At 34.2% G+C, this 15,607-nt stretch overlaps 1 long non-coding RNA gene across 1 annotated transcript in view; it reads right to left on the reverse strand.

Moving 5' to 3' along the window:
- Positions 1-7,197: 7,197 nt before the first annotated feature.
- Positions 7,198-15,607, reverse strand: part of LOC144228365 (uncharacterized) — a 118,539-nt gene continuing 110,129 nt past the window's right edge. Inside the window, exon 4 of the long non-coding RNA XR_013334170.1 lies at positions 7,198-9,305. This is a non-coding gene — a long non-coding RNA (uncharacterized LOC144228365). The remainder of the gene's footprint in view (positions 9,306-15,607) is intronic.

The raw sequence follows: 15,607 nt of genomic DNA on the forward strand, positions 1-15,607 counted from the left end.
AGATTAGTGAATTTTAGCAGTTTTTGATGCATGAGTAGTGGCTCCCCATTATTGTTTTAATTACTGTTCTTAGTGACAAATGATATCGAACATCATTTCAAATTCTTATTTGACACTTATATATCTTTTTGGATAAGGTATCTCTTTAGATCTTTTGACTACTTTCAATTGGCGTGTTTTCTTGTCACTGACTTTTAAAAGGTCATCATATATTTTAAATACAAACCCTTTACCTAGATCTGTGTTTTGCAAATATTTTCTCTCTGTCAATGGCTTGTTTTTTAATTATCTTAACTTTCTTTCACAGAGCTGATTTTGAATTGTAGTGACATCCTAGCTATTATTATCTTTTTTCTTTCACATTATTTTTTGGGGTTGTGTCTGAAATCTCATTATTGTATCCAAGGTCACCTATATTTCCTCCCATGTTTGTCATTTTTCATTTTACATTTAGGTAGATGTTCCATTCATTAAGATAATTTTTGTGAAAAGTGTAAGATTTGTATTTAGTTTCATTTTTTATTCATATTGATATCTAATTATTGCAGAACAACTTATTTTGAAGACTATCTTTTTTCCATTGAATTGCCTTTGTGCCTTTGTCAAAATTAGTTGACTTATTTGCATAGGCCTATTTCTGGGCCTGCCATTCTGTTCCATTAATTAAGTCTATTCTTTGATCAATACCACACTGTCTTAACACTCCAGCTTTAACCTGAGTCTATATGCTTAAAGTGAGTTTTTTTGTAGACAGTGTATAATTTTGTCTTTATCTACTATGACTATGTCTTCATTTGCATTTAAAATATTTTTAATACTTATTTATTTTTGTTACTTTAAACACACATCTTTTAGATCAATTAAGATTAAGCAAAATCATCCAAAACCAGCCCTCTCAACAAAACAAAACACAATAAACAAGAAATAATAAGCAAAACAAAATATGTATTTTATCTTTATTCATTCTCTGACTCTCCCATTTTTTATGTAGATTTCAGTTTCTGACTATATTTGTTTCCTATTACAATTATAATGAATTAACACTAACTTAATGGCTTAAAACAACGTGAATTTATTATCTTCTATTCCTGGAAGTTAGAAGTCTCAAACATCTTACGAAGCTAAAATGAAGGTAAAGAAGAGTTGAATTTCTTCTAGAGGTTCCTAATACAGCTATTACAAGCTGTCTACATTTTTTGCCTCATGTCTACAATACTCCAAGCTTGCTTCTTTCATCACATGTTCTTCTCTCACTCTTGATTCCCTTTTTTTCTTTATAAGTACTCATGTGATTTAGTCCAGAATGAATGACAGAATTAATCCAGAATAATCACCTCATTTAGAAATTCCTAATCCAATGTGCAAAGTAACTTTTGCATGTAAGGTAAAATGTTCATTAGTGATTAAGACTATACTTCTTTGAAGAACTATTGTTCTTTCTATCTTTGTCTTCTGGCTCCCATAGATTTCTATCCATCATTCATCAAAAATGTCAGCCTCCCCCAAAATTTCAATCAAATACAGCATCAACTTAAGGCTCAAAATTTCATCCAAGTCTCGTCAGCTCAAGATCTGATATCTTGTCATCTAAATCATTTAAGTCATGTGTGAATTAGTCTGTAACTATGATCCATCCTGAGGCCAAAGTCTTTTCCCTTTGAAGATCTGTAAAATCAAAAGACATGTTATCTACTATCAAAATACAACAATAAGACAGACATAATATATCTGTGATAAATATCCCCTTTGAAAAAGGGAGAAAACAGAAGGAAAATTGAAGTCACTGGTCTTAATACATTTCAGAATCCAGGCAGGAAAACATTAAGTTTCAAGGCCTAGGAGTGAATTTCTGTGGGATCATGCCTCTGTCTACTGGGATCATGGTTCCAACTTATATGCTCAAAGTTCTGCCCCCTGGGCTCAAATTTCCACCTTCAGAATCAACCTTTCTTTTCTTTTGTCTGAAAAATAGAACATGTTTGCAGCTAACTCATTTTATCAACCTGTTTTCTGCCTGTAGAATTTTGGGAGTCCAAAGCCTTCTCTCACTTCATATTCTTTCTGTGTCTTTCAGGTCAAGGTGCCAGTTTCTGTTGTCATAAAATTATCAAGAACCTTGTGAATCTCTTTTATATGTAATGGGGATTTACTGGAGAAGGGGCTCCTAAGAAGATCTTGCTAGATAATCCCATCTCTGTCTCTAAGGTATGCTGAGATGGCTGAATATATCTATGTTTCACACGCTAAATCTTCTCAAAGTACCTTTTGTGTGACAGGAAGAATGCTCTGAAGTTTTGACTTTTCTGAGGCTTAAAAAAATTGTCCAGGCACATTCTAGCTTTTTCTCTCCATCATACTTTCCTAACTGTAAAATTCTTTTTTAAAAAATTTATTATATATTTTAGAGATTATGCTAATGTTTATTCTTCTTTCTTGGCCAAAATAATATATATATATATATATATATTTTATTTAAAGTCAAGTTAGTTAGCATACAATGTAGTCTTGGCTTGAGGAATAGGATCCAGTGATTCATCTCTTACAGGTTACACCTGGTGCTCATCCCAAAAATGTGCCCTCCTTAATGCCCATCCCTCATTTAACCCAGCCCCCCACCCACCTCCCCTCCAGCAGATTTTGTTTGTTTTTTTGTATTTAAGAGTAACTTATGGTTTGCCTCTCTCTCTCTCTCTGTTTTTATTTTACTTTTCTTTCCCTCCCCTATGTTCATCTGTTGAGTTTCTCTGATTCCACATATGAGTGAAATCATATAATATCTGTCTTTCTCTTGCTGACTTATTTCACTTAGCATAACACGCTCTAGTCCCATCCATGTTGTTGCAAACGGTAAAATTTTATTCTTTTTCATTGCCAAATAATATTCCATTGTGTATACATACACATCTTCTTTATCCATTTATCCATCCATGCACGTTTAGGCTCTTTCCATAATCTGGTTATTGTTCATAGTGTTTCTGACAGTGAAATTCTTAATTTTGACTACTTTTTCTATCTAGATATGCTGATAACTTATCAAATCATCTTTTTGGTTTATCAATTCTTCTCCTAGTTTGGATCTTTTTGAATTTACGTAGATAAGCTGTAAGGAGAAATCAGAGCATACTCTCAACAGTTTCTTGTTAGTATCCTCAGCAAACTATCTAATTTTATCACTTATGAATTTTTCTTTCCACCCAACTTTAAGATACAATTCATTCAAGTTTTCTGCCATTATACAATAAGACTCTCTCCCCCTCTCTTCTAACCTCTAATAAAATGTTCCTCATTTCCTCCTGAGTCCTCACCAGTATATAATATTCATATTTCCACCAACAGCTTGTATATGATGATGTACGCATTCCCTTAGAAAACATATCTTTCTTTACCATGGTTTTCTCTTCTTTCTAAGTGTTTGCAGAGTTAATAACATTCATATTTATGCTAACATTCTGACCAAGGTAATCTAGGTTTTTAAAATTATGTTTCTTAAAATTCTTCTTGCCTTTTCCCATTATGCAATTCCAAAGCTGCTTCTCTATTTATTAGTATTTACCATAGCAGCACCTCTTTCCAGGTACCAAAAATATGTGTTAGATTCCTGGAGCTTCTATAACAAATAATTAGAAACTTACTGGGTTGTAATAATTTATTATCTTCCTTTTTGTTTTCTTTACTTAAAATTGAAAGATATATATGGTACCATAATATTAAATATATTATTTATGTTACTGCTCTGGATAAAGCAATTTAAGAGGTATGTTATAGAGCAACATCAATGTTCTATCAGAGATGTATTCCTTCTGAAAGTTTTAGGTGAGGACTTCTTCCATCTTTTTATCAACTTTTGGAGCGTGTCCTCATTCCTTGGCTCATGACCATACTACTATGAGCTCTGTTCCTTTTGTTACATCTCCTTCCCCAATTCCTCCATTTCTTTCTTTTAAATCTTTATTTATTTTGAGAGAGAAAGAGAATGAGAGAGTGGGGAGGTGCAGAGAGAAATGAAGAGAAAGAGAATCCCAAGTAGGCTCTGTGCTGACGTGGGGCTCAGTCTCACAAATTATGAGATCATGACTTAAGCCAAAATCAAGAGTCAGATGCTTAAGCAACTGAGCCATCCAGATGTCCGCTTTTCTTTCTTTTTCTTATACTGATCTTGCGATTAATTTGAGCCATGCAGATAATCTAGGAAAATACCTCCATCCCCAAATTCTTATTTTAATCTCATGTGCAAAGTCCCTTTTGTATGTAAAATAACAGCATATTTACTGATTTTAGGAGATTAAGGTGTGGGCCTCTTTAGAGGGCTGTTGCTCTGCCTGCCACACCAACCTATATCATTTTCCTTCTCCCTGAAGAATTGTTTTTGTTTGTTTTAACTTTTCTTGCAGGATAGGTCTGCTGATGATGGCTTTCCCCAGTTTTTACTTTTCACAATTTTTTAAAATGTGTATTTATTTTTGAGAGACAGATAGAGCACAAGCAGAAGAGGGGCAGAGAGAGAGGAGAACACAGAATCCGAGGCAGGCTCCAGGCCCTGAGCTGTTAGGACAAAGCCTGACACAGGGCTCAAACTCATAAACTGTGAGATCATGACCTGAGCTAAACATAGATGCTGAACCAACTGAACTACCCAGGTGCCAGTTTTTTTTCTTTTAATTTTTGTCTGAATAAAGTCTTATTTCCCTTTACTTTTGAAAAATAATTTCCTTGGATATGCAATTCAAAGTTGGCAGTTTTTTCTAAAATACCTTAAATATTTTACTCCACTTTCTTCATGCTTACATGGTTTCTGATGAGAAGTCTGCCATAATTCTTACCTTTATTTCTCTAATAGGTAAAGTTTTTTTACTTTCTCTTCTTTCAAATATTTTTTGTCTTTGTTTTTCTGATGTTTGAATATGACTTTTTCATATGCTTTTTGAAAATATTTATTTTCCTTCTTTTCTCTGTGCCTCTTGGATCTATGGTTTGGTGTCTGTCACTAATTTTGGAAAATTCTTGGTCATCATTACTTCAAATATTTAAATATTTCTTCTGTTCCATTCTTTTTTTTTCTTCTACTCCATTCTTTCTTCTCTCTGATATTCCATCTCTATGTATGCTACATTTTTCAAAACTACCTCATAGTCCTTATATGCTCTGGTTTGTTTTTCAGTTTTTTTTTTCCTGAGTCTCAGTTTTTGAAGTCTTAATTGATATATCTTCAAATCTACTGATTATTTTCTCCACCATGTTCAATCTGGAGTTCTTCAGAGTCACTCTTCACTGATGGTATATAGCTTTTGATTTTTCTTATTTTCCTTTAACCCTTTCTTTTAAAAAAAATGTTTTATTTATTTCTGAGAAAGAGAGAGACAGCATGAGCAAGGGAGGGTTGGAGAGAGAGGGAGACACAGAATCAGAAGTCAGACTCCAGGATCTGAGCTAGCTGTCATCGCAGAGCCCGAAGCAGGGATAGAACCCATGAACCTGAGATCGAACCCTCGAACCGTGAGATCAAACCCACAAACCTTGAGATCATGACCTGAGTCAAAGTCGGATGCTTAACCAACTGAGCCACCCAGGTGCCCCTATTGTAACTCTTTGAATGAAGTCTTAAAAACAAATCTAACAGGTCTCCGGTAAATTGGAAAAGGTATCAACAAAAATGTGCTCACCCTATGCCACAGCAAGTGAAATACCTTTAAAAAAAGAACTAAACATGAAACAAACATGGAAAGCATGCAAAAATACTGGAGCAGAAATAAAGACAGGCATAAGGCACAGAAATGACAAAAGAATTCATTCTAGAAGAAAATATAACTCAAAGAGAAAAACAGAAGAAAGTTTCCCACATATGTTTCATGCTAAAGACAACATAATTTTAATTTGGGAACACTTCAAATATGGATGATTAAGTGTGAATGAGCTGAATGGAGAGAATGTAGAATTAAATGAGTAGAGGACCAGAGCAATGCCATTACAGGGGTGATTAAATAGAAATCATAGGAACAGATTAGATAGTGTGGAAAATAAAATTTGCAACCGAAGAAAGCCATGAAGTAATCTCAATAGAATGAAGGGGGAAAACCAAAGAAATCAGAAAGATATTACAGTCCACAGCATATAGGAAATGTTGATCTGAAATCAAGATAAATGTTGTGACTGAAGTGAAAACACAACAGATGGAACTAAAAAATAATTATACAATAGCAAAAAATGTTTCTGAAATTAAAAATAGGACCCACAAATCAAAAGCACACTGTTTTCAAGAAATTCATTAGAAGAACCAATTTCATGACATTCTGGTAAAGTGATTGAACTTTCAAGGATAAAGAAAGAATTCATTAGGTATTCAAGAAATTATAAAGGGAATAAATCTGGTTGGGCTCAAATACCTCCATGGAAAAAATGAAGTGCCAGGAGATAATAGAACAATATTTACAAAATTTTAAGGGAAAAGCACATCTCAAGAATATTATAACCAGGCAAGTTATTATCCAAGTACAAAATGGCAATACTGGCATACTCAATCATGACATAACTCAGGGATTATATTAGCTCTGATCCTATCTTAGAAAGAAACTACGTAAGAGGCAAATGGAGAAACCATTGTAAAAGAATGGAACAGTGACCACTGAATCCATGTATACAAAAAAATAGTTAAATATGTAAATTATACATGAAGAATGCATATTTATGTATATATAACATAGAAATATTTTCTAGAAGGTAAATGAATAAATCCATTAACAAAAAAGTAATACATTAAAAAATAATAGTTACTTTAATATTTGTTTAACATTTATTTATTTTTGAGAGAGAGAGAGGCAGAGAGTGAGAGTGGAGGCAGGGAGAGAGGGAGACACAGGATTCGAAGTAGGCTCCAGTCTCTGAGATGTCAGCACAGAGCCTGACATGGGGCTTGAACCCATGAACCATGAGATCATGACTTGAGCTGAAGTTGGATGCTTAAGCGACTCAGCCACCCAAGCGCCCCAAGTAATAGTTACTTTTAGATTAATATTTCCTAATACAGTTTTTAAGTTTCCCTAATGTACAATTTGGAACATGGCAAAGTTTAAAAATTCTGTTAGTAATTTAAAATTTTTTTAAAAAATGGAGTAATTCTTTACAATCTCTAAGAAGGCAAATTTAGTGATATAAACTACCTAACTTCATGAAATACAGAACATCAATAGAATTCATCTGCACATCTTGGGTTTTCGGAAAAATCTGGTGTAAAGATTCTATGGTTCTTAGGTGATTTGGAAAAAGACAGAAACAAAGCTCTTAAGAATATTTAAAACTGTGTGGTTCGCATCTTACCCCCAGAGCTAAGCATTGATTCAGTGATTATTTATTTGGAGCACAAAGATGCAAGGTCATATGCTAAGCTTTTGACAGTCTCTGTTCTCCAAAAACTGATTCACATTTTGTTATAGGACTTTCACATATATGGTTTCAAACCAAGGTATCCTGTTCAGTTTCTTAAAGTTCTCACAGGTATCACGTACTGTGAAATTCCCATGACATGTAAATACTTTTTGGTATAGAGGTGTGACCAAATAGCAAGAAAAGTGGGATGTGGGTTGTACTAAGATGCATTGTTGGGTTTAGAGAGGCAGAGGTGAGGGTGGAGGTATTATAAATTTGGAAAGCAGTATGATAAAGGATGGAAGAAAAACTAGTTTTTTTAAAGTGTTAGAGCAAGGAGTTCAGGAAAGAAGCAGTAGAATGTAATAATGGAAAAGTACATGGAATTGGGTCCAATAGTCAAGAATCTTGAGTGCCTGTACATAGTTTGCATTGTTTTAGTACTGGAGCATAGTCACTGCAGATTTTAAATGTCTGTATAGGATCAAGGAAGATAATGATGTGAAGATTGATCTACTGACAGTGGATGCAGTTCATAACTAAATGCCTTTATTAATTAATTTGGAATCCAGATATAACCATTTCCATGAAGACCATGGAAAGACAGTTCTTTGGGGTTCTTGACAAGAAACAGACTCACACTTTCATTTCCTTTTTGAGGCACAATAACGTTTAAATTTTATTGTCAAATTTTTGAGTATTTTTGTTTTCTCATTTTTCCCTATTCCTTTTATAACTCAAAAGTTCTTTTCCATTTCCAGATTAGTTGAATATTCATTTACACATTTTCTATGTTTCTAATAATTTCCAATAGTACTCAATTCTTGAAGCCTCTGGTAATATATTTTTAAATGTTTTTAAGCGTGGATATATTTTTATAGCAATTGTAACATATTTAGTCAATATTCTTATTTTTCTACAAATACTGGTGATCTATATTCATCGTTATTTCTTTTATGAAGGAGTAAGTTCTGAATATTTGTTATCCTTGTTTTACATATAATTGTATATTTACATAACTCAATTTTTAATAATGGCTGTATTTCACAACTAGCTTGGAACAAAATTCTAACAATTTTTTAATAATTGGTTCTCTCAAGCCAGTACAAGTCAGGTCCAACACACCACTGCCCATAAGCCACTAGGAAACCTTAGGATAGCAGTGTTCACCTTATGATGCTGGCCACAGGGAGGCAGCCATGGAGGTGCTGCTGGTTTATTACTGCATTTTCATTTCGAACACTTGGGAGGAAGCAGGGAAGGGATCTTTGGGCAGACTGCTACCAAGGTTCACTTGAATTCAGCTATGCCCTGGTCTCCTTTCTTCCTTATCTGCCTGGTAGCTCAGAAGTTGAAGGATTTACTCAATTGAAAAAAAGAAACAGGAAAGGCTTCAATGGAGAAGGAATCGAGCCAAAGCTCTGGAGGAGGACAGGACAGAGAGGAGCTGAGGTTGAAACTCCCTGCCTCTCTGGCCCTCTGTTCCTACCTTTCAGCTGGAGAAAACGAGTGGGTGTGGAAGAGATGACTTTTGTTGGTCTAACCAGCATTAACTAGTAGTAGATCGGGCAGAACTCCTCTATTTGTCCTAGCTCCCATCTTCCCTCTCTTAGGAGTTCATGACTCACCCCCAGCATAGAAGACTGTCTTGGGCACAGATGACAAGCAGAGCCAGGATACAAAATACACGGTTGGAATCCGAAAAGGCATCAGGGTGAAGGGTTTCAGGACTGAAGAAGTAACGTTCTTCCTACACCTTCATATATGTTAGTCTTACCCACCAGTCATAATCTCTTTATCTGTGAGATGTGCATGCTTTTTCATTCTGTTTAGCTGTTCAATCTGTATGTCTGCAAGCTTCACCTCTGTTGAGTGTCAATAATTTTGGCTTGAAGCTCTGTGAAAGCCATCTTTCCAGATCCACCATCTTGGTTCACTTTGAGTACCTACACAGTGGGAGAAAGCCAGAAAGGGGTATCTTTACTATTTATTACATATTTTTACATGAGAATATTTATTTTCAGTATATACTTTTTTCCCCATCTATCTCATTGAGATATTTGTGTGTAGCTTCTCTCTACTTCCCTACCACACACTGGACTATAATTACTGGTTTCATTGTCTGTATGCTTAAATACCATCTTACCCATAGTGAGATTCTTGGACCAGTAGCATCAGCATCTCCTGGGAGCTTACTAGAACATTGATTCTTAGAGCCCAATCTGACCAACTGAATTAAAATCTACATTTTATAAAAGTTCCCCCTATAATTTGAGTGAGCATTAAAATTTGAGAAGTGCTACTTACTAGATTACAGTTCATTGAGAAAAGATTATATATCCTGTTCATCATCATTATCTTCATCTCCTTGGGCAATGACCAGTATATAGAATTTGTTCAATATGTATTGAGTGAATAAATTAATTAGGTATTTTAAAATATATATAATAAGGTATCTGTGCATTGTTACTTAGAAACATAAAATTTTAATGATGTAAAGACAATTTTGAGGAGCCATGTATTTATGAATGCTTATAGTAAAAAAGGAGGTGAGGACTGTGAGACTTGCTCTTAGTTTAGAAAATTTTTTACATAATCCATGCCATGTATTTTAATACAGAACCAAATTCACCCTAGCTACACATAGAAGTTGAATGTAAGACTTTCATTTCTCACAAGGCATGAAGATATATGAAAACATAACCTCAGGAATCTACACCTGAGCTTTCCATCTCTCTGATGGGGCCTTCTTTCTCTATTTTCTTCTAGTCATTGTCCTTATTTCTTTTGTGTCACTTCTAGCTTAGTGTCTGTCTGACTGTTAGTATAATGTTATCTCCTCAAGATGTCAATTATTTTTGAAACTTCAGCCTGAATATATACATTTATTGATGTATTTCATTCTTACTAGAAAAGGAAAACTATTCATTCTATAAATATCTTAAGGGTACAGATATTTCATTTGCCAAGTTAGGTCATTATTAAGCTATTATCAGACACAGCTTGTTACTCAATATCTCACAATAAATAAGACATCAACTCTCACCACATTTCTTTTATTGTTACGATTAGTGCACTAGTCATTAAAACTAAAAAACACAGAAAAATATGTTTACAGAACTTAAGACAATTACAAAGACTTTACATATACTTCATCAGTGAATGCCCCAAACAACTCTTTCAGATAAGGTATCATTATTTTAATTATTCTAACCATATGCAGAAGCAAAGATGGGGGTGGCTAAGTGACTCACGAATAAGTTATGGAGTTGAAACTGAATTTTGAATTTAACTGTAAATTTCAGAATGTTTCATTGCATAATGTGATATATCAAGTGGTTCCTAAATCAGAAGTTAATGATTTCTTCACAGAAAGAGTTGTGGAAACAACATAAAAGAAAAGAAGCAATGTCTGGTTTCTCTGGAAATTTTATTATATGCTACAAAACAATTACAATAAATATGCTTTAAGAAGAAATATCAGCTTATTAATAAATAATTTTCTGTTGAATCATTAGTTTTCTTATGGAGCTCAAGTATTCTTATAAGGTAAGAGCACTGTAGAAAAGATTTAATTTTAGCTTTACTTAAAGAATTGATAGAAATATTAACTGTCCTCATATTTAGACACTTTCTTACTGCAAAATTCCAGACAAGGTCTTCGTTAAATTGGTAGATATAGAGCCAACGTGGTGGTAGGTCTAGGGCAGGTCATATATTTCACTGATTGAAAAGATGTCATCATTTATAAAACCTGTTAATTTGATATTAAATTTGGTGGGATTACCACCTCATTGAATGTATGCCAGAATTTTAAGAGGTCTTCCATTTTCAGAACAGTCTTACAAAGAAGGAAATACAGTTTATTCTGCTACCAGCACAATAGTGACCAAGCCAACCAGGAATACATTTACCCTTTGCAAAGAATCTACTGCCCATTTATCCATTTCAGTGTACCATTTAGCAAGCACTGCCAGTGCTCAATAAAGGCATCAACTGGAATCACCATAATGGCAACACAAATTGATTCCTTATGTGCAAAAAAGAATCCTCAAACTGCTAATAGACAATTAAATATCTCAGTGTCCATGTTATTTCTTTGGAAACTAAAATACATTTAATCAGGCCCTGGCTAATTGTTCAATATGACCAGGAGTTTTACTGTATCCTTTTGTTATTGAATGAATAATTACTCAGAAACAATGAACATAAGTGGCAGTGTTGTAAGATCACCATCTAAATCGGGATATATTCAGCTTCAAGCAGTTGAATATATAACCGAAAGTGGAAATTAATTACATCAGGGACACAAAATACAGATGCAGGTAGGTGGTACCGTGCTTGGTTCAACAGCTCAGTGGCATGACCCATGTGCTTAGTGCTTTCTGTCTCTAAACTCTGCAGCGCTCAATGTACCAGCCCTACTTCCAAAATGGCTTCAGCCATTCCAGGCATTGCAAGAAAATGATCATGATCACATCCTCTGAAAAGGGGAGAATGTCCTCCTCTGAGTTTGCTGGGGTTTTTTAAAATAATGTTTATTTATTTTGAGAGAGTGAGAGAGAAGGAGAGAGAGAGGGGCAGAGAGGGAGGGAGAGAGAGAATTCTAAGTAGGATCCATGATGTGAGGACAGAACCTGACATAGGGTCAAAGCCACAAAATGTGAGATCATGACCTGAGACAAAATCAAGCGTCAAATGCTCAACTGACTGAGCCACCCAGGCATCCCTGAGTTCACTTTTATTAAAGAAAAAAGTATTTTCATATGCTCAGTCCTCACTCTGAAGACATTTCTTATTTTTCAGGAGCAAATAATTTTGTTTACTTGACAATAAGTAAACCCAAAATTTGCAGGGCAGGAAATTACTAAAATATAATGTATTCCTGGATCTCATATCTAATGTCTTACAAAAGACTGTTTTAGCAAATAATTTATGAACTGCTAATATAAAGATAATTTCCCAAAATATGTCTAATTTCATCCATGAAGTGAAGAAGTTATAAGTTCTAAAATGTTTGCTGAAAATTAATGGCTAGTGAAAGAATGCCAACATAATTTTCCTTTCGATGAGTGTAGATATACTGATAATTTGAAGAGCATTTATGTGTATATGTACACAAATTTATATATACATATGGATATGTTTATACACATAAATGTGTATAAGAGTATTTATATGTGTACACACACACATAGAGAGAGAGAGAGAGAGAGACAGAGGGATATTATTCAGCCATCAAAAAGAATGAAATCTTGCCATTTGTAATGACATGGGTGAAACTACAGGGTATAAGGCTAAGTGAAATGAGTCAGTGATAGACAAATTCTATATGATTTCATTCATGTGGAATTTAAGAAACAAAACAAATGAGCAAAGAAAAAGATAAAGAGGGAGATATGAGTTTAGAATTAGGCTTAACTATAGAGTTTATAGTTAAGACAAATACAACAGAGGGGAGAGGGTGAGGCCATGAGTGAAATAGGTGATGGGGATTCAGGAAGGCACTGGGTGATATATGGAAGTGTTGAATCACTATATTGTACACATGAAACTAATATAACACTGTAAATTAACTATACTGGAATTAAAATAACAAAGAAGTCGTTTTTATGTAATCTTCCTGAGCATAATCTTAAAATTATGACTTTACTTTCCTATGCCTATTGGTTTCCTATTGTTTCTATAACAAATTTCCCCAAACTTGGGGGCATAAACAACAGAAATTCACTCTGTCACATTTCTGGTGGCTAGAAGTCCCTTTGGAGGTTCTAGAGAAGAATTTGTTCCTTACCTTTTCCAGTTTCTTGTGGCAAGTGGCATTTCTTCACTTGCGGTGCGTCATTATAATCCCTTCCTTCCATGGTCACATTGCTTTCCCTTCTGTGTGAGTTGTATGATTAAGGAAGATCAAGGTCAGGGAATTGAGATTAGATGTAAGGAAATCTGTGTAGGTTTGGTGAGGACAAAGCCCTTGTTTATTTTGCTCACTGACATGACTCAGGCATCTAGAAGAGTGCCAAGCAAGTATGGGCAGGAGATAAATATTTGTTGAGATAAATATTTGTTAAATAAATGAACTAAATCTAATGTCTTGAAATATAGGTTGGGCTTGGAGGCACATGAAAACAGGAGTGGGTAGAGAGAGAGTTTGAATAATGGTGAAGATTAATGGATTGTAATTATCAGAGACTTAGGAGATCTTTAAATATTTAGATGTGGGTGAGTTACTTAACAGTTTTGATGGTTTTTTCCTTCAAAAATAAAATTTTGATATACAATTACGTGGAATCATGGCAATAACTTAAGAAAAATGCTTATCACTGTGCCCAGCACATAGTGAGTTCTCTCTACATATTTTCCATGATTGATATAGAGAGAGCTATGCATTATTTTCATTTTAAGTCCTCAGCTTAAAAAAAAAAAAAAACTTGTTGGCATCGCATATGTCTGGATACTTCTATACATTATTGCCAAAAAATGGTACTTTATGCTTAAAATAAAAGATAACTTATTAAATTGAGAAGAAAAAATTTAAAAACAGGGACTTAAGTTTAAGAGCTTCCAGAAAAATCAGTATTCTTTCATTATTTAAATTCCAAATTGGCATAAAACCATCTTCTAAAATGCTAGCATCCTAGAGTATGTAAAATATTTCTAGAAGTTTCTTTATTAGGTGATATATTTTATCAATTTGTGTCTACAAGCACTGTAAACTAGAGCCAACCATAGTGGTTGAGGGCATCAGCTTTAGTAGAGTGGATTAGATTCCATGTAACTAATACAGATCTCCCTGAGATATACAGACTGATTATGGTTGTACAAATACATAAGGAGGCTGTGTTCTTGAGTTTCTCCTGTTCCCTTGCCATTTCTCCATCATTCACTTTTAATTAAAAGATTAGTGGAGAGTTTTGGGGAAAAAATAAGAAAGGAAGTTCCTGTCTCCTTCTCTAGTTTCAGGTAGTGTGGTTTTTGAAAGCAAAAACTTCTTGCCAGAAAAACTTGAATAAAATACAGATCTCATCTTTTCATATATGTGCTTTTTTTCTTGATATGTATATTGAAGTTTTAAATCAATAAGACCGTGATGAAATTTGCTCTATATTTACTGTTTTTAGGTAGGTATCATTTTTTTTCTGTGTATTTGATCTCTTTTTTTGGTATGTTTATATTTAATATCAGGTTCTTGATTGCAACTAAGTTAGGGTTGTATGTTGAATCTCTAAGTGAAAGTTAGTGAGATCTGCTCACCCTATTTCCTAGTTATATCCAATAGTCTTTAATATTCTCTTGATCTTCTTTACTCAGTTAAACTAATTACTGAACTCAGTTAAACAGATAGGCAAAAATACTCAGGTTCTAAGGCCAGGAATATATGAAAATTTTGTAGTGATTTGGAAAAAGCACTAAATTATAAGATATGGGACTTGGGTCTTTTCTGTGATTCTGCAGCTAACACACTGGTGTTTTATTTCCTTATGCTTTACCTGAGAAGTTAATCTTGAAGGTTTCCAATAGTCCCTCTAGTGTGAATATTCTACAGGAGTCACATGTGTATGGATTGAATATTTGAGTTAATCTAAGAATTTTTTGTAGGTGTATCAAAGGCCCCAAAGAGAATGGGGAAGAATGGCTAAGACCAGGTTTGACCGTGTGTGTGTGTGTGTGTGTGTGTGTGTGTGTGTGTGTGTGTGTGTTTCTTTTTGAGAAAGGGATAAAGGGAAAGTCTAATGCTAACCCAGGTGCATTGGTTACTTTCTAGGCAAGCGGTAAATCCTGGAAGATTTCAGTCTCATCTTTGTCAGGAAGCAGCTGAAGAAAGTGAAGAAGGATTTTCTTTAGTCAGGAATAGGGCTGAGGCAACTCTATTGGTAGCCTCTATTCTTGCTTCACTCTTCACATTCCATCCACAGAGCCTTGAAGACAAAGGCGAGGAGGAGGCATGTCTCAGCCGTGTCTCAAGAGACATTTACCTCAAATCACACACAAAGGAAATAATTTAGTGGTGATTATGTAAATTTCCAGTTCTTTTTTACTTCATGTGATAAACAGGTATGAGTTTTAAGTAGTCCTAGATTGAAGAAGCCACTTCAAAACCCCCTTTTATTAAAAATATCTACATTATTATTTTATCTACATTCAGATAAAATATTATTATGTGTTATATTTGATAAAAGAACACAGAATAATAATGCTTCTACAGAACATATTTGAATACCAAGTATATTTTAAGTCACTGATTTTA

The sequence above is a fragment of the Crocuta crocuta genome, unplaced genomic scaffold (genome assembly GCF_008692635.1).
Source record: "Crocuta crocuta isolate KB4526 unplaced genomic scaffold, BGI_CrCroc_1.0 scaffold369, whole genome shotgun sequence".
Taxonomy (NCBI): Eukaryota; Metazoa; Chordata; class Mammalia; order Carnivora; family Hyaenidae; genus Crocuta; species Crocuta crocuta.